Below are 9,266 nucleotides of genomic sequence, written 5' to 3' on the forward strand. Positions count from 1 at the left end.
GAATATCAGAACAAGCAATGTCAAGAGTGAAATTAAAATTTAAAAAAATATATACACTGCTCAAAAAAAATAAAGGGAACACTTAAACAACACAATGTAACTCCAGGTCAATCACACTTCTGTGAAATCAAACTGTCCACTTAGGAAGCAACACTGATTGACAATACATTTCACATGCTGTTGGCAAATGGAATAGACAAAAGGTGGGAAATTATAGGCATTAGCAAGACACCCCAAAAAAAGGAGTGATTCTGCAGGTGGTGACACAGACACTTCTCAGTTCTATGCTTCCTGGCTGATGTTTTGGTCACTTTTGAATGCTGGCGTGCTCCTCACTCTAGTGGTAGCATGAGACGGAGTCTACAACCCACACAAGTGGCTCAGGTAGTGCAGCTCATCCAGGATGGCACATCATGCGAGCTTGTGGCAAGAAGGTTTGCTGTGTCTGTCAGCGTAGTGTCCAGAGCATGGAGGCGCTACCAGGAGACATGCCAGTACATCAGGAAGACGTGGAGGAGGCCGTAGGGAGGGCAACAACCCAGCAGCAGGACCGCTACCTCCGCCTTTGTGCAAGGAGGAGCACTGCCCAGAGCCTGCCAAATGACCTCCAGCAGGCCACAAATGTGCATGTGTCAGCATATGGTCTCAAAGGGGTCTGAGGATCTCATCTCGGTACCTAATGGCAGTCAGGCTACCTCTGGCGAGCTCACGGAGGGCTGTGCGGCCCACAAAGAAATGCCACCCCACACCATGACTGACCCACCCGCCAAACGGTCATGCTGGAGGATGTTGCAGGCAGCAGAACGTTCTCCACGGCGTCCCAGACTCTGTCAACTGTGCTCATGTGCTCAGTGTGACCTGCTTTCATCTGTGAAGAGCACAGGGCGCCAGTGGCGATTGCCAATCTTGGTGTTCTCTGGCAAATGCCAAACGTCCTGCACCGGTGTTGGGCTGTAAGCACAAACCCCACCTGTGGACGTCGGGCCCTCATACCACCCTCATGGAGTCTGTTTCTGACCGTTTGAGCAGACACATGCACATTTGTGCCTGCTGGAGGTCATTTTGCAGGGCTCTGGCAGTGCTCCTCCTTGCACAAAGGCGGAGGTAGCGGTCTGCTGCTGGTTGTTGCCCTCCTACGGCCTCCTCCACGTCTCCTGATGTACTGGCCTGTCTCCTGGTAGTGCCTCCATGCTCTGGACACTACGCTGACAGACACAGCAAACCTTCTTGCCACAGCGTCGCATTGATGTGCCATCCTGGATGAGCTGCACTACCTGAGCCACTTGTGTGGGTTGTAGACTCCGTCTCATGCTACCACTAGAGTGAGAGCACCGCCAGCATTCAAAAGTGACCAAAACATCAGCCAGGAAGCATAGGAACTGAAAGTGGTCTGTGGTCACCACCTGCAGAATCACTCTTTATTGGGGTCTTGCTAATTGCCTATAATTTCCACTTTTTGTCTATTCCATTGCACAACAGCATGTGAAATGTATTGTCAATCAGTGTTGCTTCCTAAGTGGACAGTTTGATTTTACAGAAGTGTGATTGACTTGGAGTTACATTGTGTTGTTTAAGTGTTCCCTTTATTTTTTTGAGCAGTGTATATATACAGTTGAAGTCAGAAGTTTAAATGTATTGGCTAAGGTGTATGTAAACAAAATTTTCACAATTCCTGACATTTAATCCTAGTAAAAAATTCCCTGTCTTAGGTTAGTTAGGATCACCACTTTATTTTAAGAATGTGAAATGTCAGATATAGTAGAGAGATGATTTATTTAAGCTTTTATTTCTTTCATCACATTCCCAGTGGGCTCGAAGTTTACATCACTCAATTGTATTTGGTGGCATTGCCTTTAAATTGTTTAACTTCGGTCAAACGTTTCGGATAGCCTTCCACAAGCTCCCCACAATAAATTGGGTGAATTTTGGCCCTTCCTCCTGACAGAGCTGGTGTAACTGTGTCAGGTTTGTAGCCCTCCTTGCTCGCACACGCTTTTTCAGTTCTGCCCACACATTTTCTATAGGATTGAGGTCAGGGCTTTGTGATGGCCACTCCAATACCTTGACTTTGTTGTCCTTAAGTCATTTTGCCACAACTTTGGAAGTATGCTTGGGGTCATTGTCCATTTGGAGACCCATTTGCGACCAAGCTTTAACTTCCTGACTGATGCCTTGAGATGTTGCTTCAACATATGCCACACAAAATATATTTTAGATTTATATAGTAGCAACCCTTTGCCTTGATGACAGCTTTGCACACTCTTGGCATTCTCTCAACCAGGTTCATGAGGAATGCTTTTCCAACAGTCTTGAAGGAGTTCCCACATATACTGAGCACTTGTTCGCTGCTTTTCTTTCACTCTGCGGTCCAACTCATCCCAAACCATCTCAACTGGGTTGAAGTCGGGTGATTGTGGAGGCCAGATTATCTGATGCAGCACTCCATCCCTCTCCTTCTTGGTCAAATAGACCTTACACAGCCTGGAGGCGAGTTGGGTCATTGTCCTGTTMAAAAACAAATGATAGTTGGACTAAGTGCAAACCAGATGCGATGGAGTATTGCTGAAGAATTCTGGGTAGCCATGCTGTTTCAGTGTGCCTTGAATTCTAAATAAATCACAGACAGTGTCACCAGCAAAGCACACCCACACCATCACACCTCCTCCTCCGTGCTTCACGGTAGGAACCACACATGCGGAGATCATCCGTTCACCTACTCTGCGTCTCACAAAGACACGGCGATTGGAACCAAAAATCTCTAATTTGGACTCGTCCTTCAGTAGTAGTTTCTTTGCAGCAATTCGACCATGAAGGCCTGGTTCACTCAGTCTCCTCTGAACAGCTGATGTTGAGATGTGTCTGTTACTTGAACTGTGATTTATTTGGACTGCAATTTCTGAGGCTGGTAACTCTAATGAACTTATCCTCTGCAGCAGAGGTAACTCTGGATCTTCCATTCCTGTGGCGGTCCTCATGAGAGCCAGTTTCCTCATAGCGCTTGATGGTTTTTGCGACTGCACATGAAGAAACCTGTATACCACCCCTACCTTGTCACAACACAACTGACTGACTCAAACGCATTAAGAACGAAAGCTGGTTGAGAGAGTGTCATGAGTGTGCAAAGCTGTCATCAAGGCAAAGGGTGGCTACTTTGAAGAATTTCAAATGTAAAATATATTTTAATTTGTTTCACACTTTTTTGGTTACTACATGATTCCATATGTGTTATTTCATAGTTGTAATGTCTTCTATAATTTTACAATGTAGAAAATAGTCCAAATAAAGTAAAACCCTTGAATAAGTAGGTGTGTCCAAACTTTTGACTGGTACTGTATACAAGAAAGAAGGAGAAGGGGGTGCTGAGGGATTACTTGAAGATACTCTTTGAAGGTAGGGTTTCAAATGTTTTCGGCAGATGGTCAGTCTGCCAAGACTCAGGCTAGGCACCTGAACCAGGCCAAATCTTTAGGCAAGCAGTCCTATGCTGCAGCCGCAGCAAGGATCCACCTCTCTAACCCTCCTACGGGAGGTAAGAAGGGTCGGCCAACCTAGGGCTCCCTGCCCTACCCTCTATCTTCAGGTTTAACATTTGCCACTCCTTCCCCTCTTTGAAGTTTTAGCAGCAGTGGGAAGGCATGCCTCCGTTAAGACAAAACCCTATTCTCTGTGCAGGCGTCAGAGCTATCTGGCACTCCCACAAAGCTTTAGCTTTTTCCTTTAGCTTTTTACATTTTTTTTACAGCGATTGGTTCACGCAGCTGGGCCACTATCTGCTTTGCCTCCCAATCTTATGGGAGCGAGCGGCTGAGGATATATCTTCGCTCTTGACAACACTCCTCCATGGAGCAGGGCCAAGACATATATTTATTACGTAGCTGTCCTACTGCCCAAGATTAGGAACGCTGTTTCCTTCCTCCTCCTGCTATATTGCATGACGTCTTATGTCATGGTMCTGGCTGCTCTCCCCTGAGAGAGCCCGCTTCCCGTATCTATCCAGACTGACTTGTGAGGGGCCCTGGGAGGGGCCATGTGATTGGCCCTCTTGGGCCATGTAAGGGGCCCTGGGAGACCCCATCCCCCAAAAACGGTGAGACGCCATTTGGGGTGGAAGAGCTCAGCTGACACCCAGGAATAATTGGGTGATGCCGTATGCTTTCCATTCTATGTTGCCTACCTTTCCCTCTTCCGTCTACACGGAGAAAGGGAATAGGGCCTTCCCCTCATCTTCGTGCCCCTCGATGACCAGTGACTTTCCTGTCAGCAGTTACACCCTGCTTACGACCAGTCCTGACAGCTATCGTCATGCAGGGTTTATACCCTAGTGGACAAAGCAATTCTCTATCTTTGGAAAGGAGTGCCAGCACCTTATGCATGCTCTCTTTTTTACAGTTGTTGCCTTTTTCTTGGAGAAGTGGTATTGCTAAGCAGATTGTTTCCTTCCTAGACTCTGTTTTCCATTGTCCCATGCTCCTTGCAGGACTCTACATCTGCACAGTTCTGAATGGATTGCAAGTTGCAACATCCCTCCTKTACCCCTGCCATTCAATTAAATCAGGGGTGCCAAACTCATTCCACGGAGGACCAAGTGTCTGTGGGCGTTTTTTTGTTTTATTGACAACCAGGTGAGGGGAGTTCCTTACTAATTAGTGACCTTAATTCATCATTTAATTACAAGGAGGAGCAAAAACCCACAGACACTCGGCCCTCCATGGAATGAGTTTGACATGTTAATTAAATAGTTATCCTGAGACGTGTTTTTGACAAAACATCAATAATGAGTGGAGAAGAGCTTTAAAATGTGCATGTGCAGAGATCTATTACCCCCTGTGGGATTTCAGCACCCTTTTGGGATGAGCACACAAAAACCTTAGGATTTGGGGCTAGGGAAAAGGCTGTATTCCAGTGGTCACCAACCTTTRCTGAGTCAAGATCACTTTGGAGTCCAAAAACAAGCCAAGATCTACTAATAAGATCTAATAGTAACAACGCAAGCTTATCAAAACACTTTGCTATACTCATTCATTGCAGCTGCAGTGCTAGTTGTAGCGTGAGTGGAATTAGGGAGAACGCGCATTTTATGGCTTATAAAAGTATGGAACATTGCTGTGTTGACAGGGCTGATTAACAACTTCAAGATGAACTTTCTTCGAAAAACAGTAGCTCTTTGCTGTATTCATTGAGTCTCTCTCTAGTCTTGGTTTTAAAAGCTTTTAAATCTCACAGTATCAACTTTGCTGTGCACACAAGGCTTATTTTTACAGCCTATGGCTTGAGAAAACTGTGCAGACGCGGTGATCTGAGCTATCTGATTGGCCAGCGGTAGGCCTATAGGTGCACTTGATTTGCTCTCTGTGCCTACCGGATATGTGGAGTTCTACTTCAGACACATGAAATGGTTCAAAATGGCAACACATTGCCTTCCCGGCACTAGGGCTGCTGAATCAAGTGCACCTACCGCCAACAGCGCTAAACAGGAATAAAATATAGGAACGCAAGGCATAAAAAAAAAATCCTACATGTTTAGCGATCGACTACGAATTCCTTGGAGATCAACCAGTTGATTGCGATTGACCGGTTGGTGACCACTGGTGTATTATATGGAGTTGAGCCACAGGCCTCTGCATGATGCTGGGTTGGTTGCTGCAAAAGATTTTCTAAAAATGAGCGTCAGTCAGAATTTATAAACATTTATAAATGTTTAAAGGTGAAATCCTCAGGGACATAGAATGGGTTAAACATTTTTAGCTTGTAATATAGAATTCACTCTAAAATATGTTAACTGCTACAAGTTTTATTTGTTATTTTCTATAAATGTATGTAGTGGTACTCTATTTATTTACATATCTTATTGACTGTTTATTTTTTGTCCATTAATAATATATCTATTTATCTATATTGTATCTACATATTTTTTTGTCTCTTTCTTTGAATTCCCAAAAACTTTTGACGAAAGTACAGTATGTAAAAGGTCAAAGGTAGTACACTACAGAATATAGGGAATAGCAGTGGTATAAAGTACATAAGTAAAAATACTTTAAAGTACTACTTAAGTAGTTTTTTGGGGGGTATCTGTACATTACTTTACTATTTATATTTTTTGACAACTTTTACTTCGTTACGTTCCTAAAGAAAATAATATACTTTTTACTCCATACATTTTACCTGACACCCAAAAGTACTCGTTGCATTTTGAATGCTTAGCAGGACAGGACAATGGTCTAATTCACACACTGAAGAGCACATCCCTGGTCATCCTTGCTGCCTCTGATCTGGCGGACTCACTAAACACATGCTTCGTTTGTAAATGATGTCTGAGTGTTGGAGCGTGSCCCTGGCTGGCCATAAATAAAATAAAAACAAGAAAATGGTGCCGCCTGCTTTGCTTAATAGAAGGAATTTGAAATTATTTATACTTTTACTTTTGATACTTACGTATATTTTAGAAATTACAATTACTTTTGATACTTAAGTATATTTATTACCAAATACTTCTAGACTTTTACTCAAGTAGTATTTTACGGGGGAATTTTACTTTTACTTGAGTAACTTTCTATTAAGTTATCAAGTATGACAATTGGGTACTTTTTCTACCACTGGGGAATAGGTTGCTATTTTTGACGCAGATTTTCATTCTGTATGCTTCTAGGTCCTATGTGCCTTTTACAGTTCAGGAGACAGTGGGATACATCTCCAGGCAAAAGTCAAGATGTGATACTACAACATGGGAACTGGTGTCAACTAACTTCCCCTTGAGCTAAAATGTTTGAAAATATGTATTTTGTTTGAAAAGATGTTGGAATTCAACTGATTTTGCCTACTGGGAACATGGTCGTTAAGAAAATGAAGGGTTAAGCTTACCGTATGCTTCCCAATCGAAACAGTTTCGCCATAATTATGACGACATTCTTTGAAGTTTTTGTTAGTTTTGGTCTTCGACAGCTTTTTGTTTGCCAGTTCGTGCAAACAACATTTTTTTTCATGCAAGTCGAAGTTTGGTACCCGAAGTCTACACCCCTTCGTCAGTGATTGGTCAACAGTACTACTCCTAGTAGGAGTGGGAACTATGGGCGGGATTCTTCAATTAAGTGTTTGTTGTCATTCAACGAGAGACAACAAGTTTTCATGCARATTTTTTCACTTGAGAAATACAGCCTCAAACATCTTAGTTAGATTAAAAATTGCCCGACGAAGACCTCTGCAAAAATGTCAAAATGAATGACAGATTTCTTGATTTCTCTATTTTGAGAAAGTGTTACTGGGTATGTTGTTGCTACGGTGGCCCAAGAGGGACAAACAACAGTAATATTGCCATTTTATAWTTTTTTTCAAGCGAAGGTCTTTAGGGAGTATGCGAGTACAGACGTTAATTTCGCCTAGCTGAGTTCTGCTAGACGAACACCAAACCTATGTATACGGACACCTTTACTGTAGGTGACTTGAGACAGGCTCTTGTGGAAATCCTGGATTTGAATGTTTTTTATTTGATTTATTGACACAGGGCTTACATCAACTTTGACATCTGGAGCTATCTCCTGTATGTCAAGTTGCAAATTTTATGATAACAATCACATGTGCTCTTTATATAGCTTGCGCCTGGATGCACATATTCATATTTGGATATTCATATTTGGATATTCATCTTACAGTAGAGAAACGTATCAATGCAATCTAAGAAAATAAAGACTGGTTTATATGAATTTGTCATGCACGTGGTTGAATATTCAGATTACTGTATGATAAAATATACATAAATAAATAAATACTGTATGTATGGTACATGTATATATCTTTGCACAGACATCATTTTTACAATCAAATGTACCAGTATTGTCAAGCATGCCAATAAGTATTGCAAACAGGACATAAATTAAGCTAAATCATAAGAGTTGAATTGTTCGATCAAGCAACGTTAGCGAAGTAAATGCTTGATGGTCAACTCCTTTTGTAAATGTTCTAATTCCCACCGGTTCTCCTTTGGAATGTACGGTACATTCAATGACTTTAAGATGTACTGTGTATCTTACATGTCATTCATTCTTAGAGCTATAGCATTCGTATAACATGTCATATAACACGTGGTTAATTCTCAGAGCCATACAATACATAATAKATACATTCCTCTTCGGTTTTAAAGGTGCAATCTGGGATTGGTTACATCCATTTTTGGACTATTAAATGAATTATATATWACCGTTGATTCTTGAAGAATATAGCTTATGAATGAGCTATAAAGGCACATGCATACAGTTATCTAAGAGCCTCTCTACCTGTGAAAACACAGAAGAACAAACGTTTTAAAATGTGTTTAGAGTTACTGACAACAAAAGACTTTGGGATATGATTCAGAAAAAGAAGAACAGTGATAATCATAAAACTTGTCCTCATTTGTCATTACAATTTTTGTAAATATCACTTTCATTAACCTCCTTCACTGGTTCAGTTGTCTGTCAAATGTACAGAAGGTGCTCAGTGCAGTACTCTGTATTAAAGTCATTACTAAGGAAGCATCTCTTCAAATGTGAACAGATCCTGTGGGGATATGTCTGCTATATCTAAGGAGCTGAAGGAGTGCAATTAGGCCAACACTTTGTGTGTGTGTGTGTGTGCACACAAAGTTAATGAAATAAAAACATAATGTCATCTCACTACTACAGTACATCTCATTGAGCTTTTAATCATATTTATGTCTCAATTAACTTCTCCCTTTTACTATTACAAATATTTACATTTAAGTCATTTAGCAGACGCTCTTATCCAGAGCGACTTACAAATTGGAAAGTTCATACATATTCATCCTGGTCCCCCCGTGGGGAATGAACCCACAACCCTGGCGTTGCAAGCGCCATGCTCTACCAACTGAGCCACACGGGACCGAAATATATCATAGATATCAAGGGCTAGTTGCATGTGGACATTTAATTAACCTTTTAACTCTTAGGTGTTAAGTCCCCTATTAATGGGACTTTGAGCGGTTCTGGACCGGTGCCGACTGACATTTTGGTGTACAAAGCGCTCTGTGAACATCGCAGGGTCCAGTACCTTATAGTGCCAGAAAGCCCCATCTGTCTGCCTTCCACTACCACTGTCAATGGACCTGACTTGAAGTGRCAGGTTTCAAACCCGACATTTGCATATGGAGTGGTGTCACATTTCTTGGTAAATCCACACAAATAATGGATTTCCTCTGCCTCTGAGCGACGGAGCCTGGCCTGGGAGATGGAACATTGGAAGGAACAGTCTAGCAAATCCAGCAATCATGGCTTCAA

The sequence above is a fragment of the Salvelinus sp. IW2-2015 genome, unplaced genomic scaffold, assembly GCF_002910315.2.
Source record: "Salvelinus sp. IW2-2015 unplaced genomic scaffold, ASM291031v2 Un_scaffold16303, whole genome shotgun sequence".
In the NCBI taxonomy this organism is placed as follows: Eukaryota; Metazoa; Chordata; class Actinopteri; order Salmoniformes; family Salmonidae; genus Salvelinus; species Salvelinus sp. IW2-2015.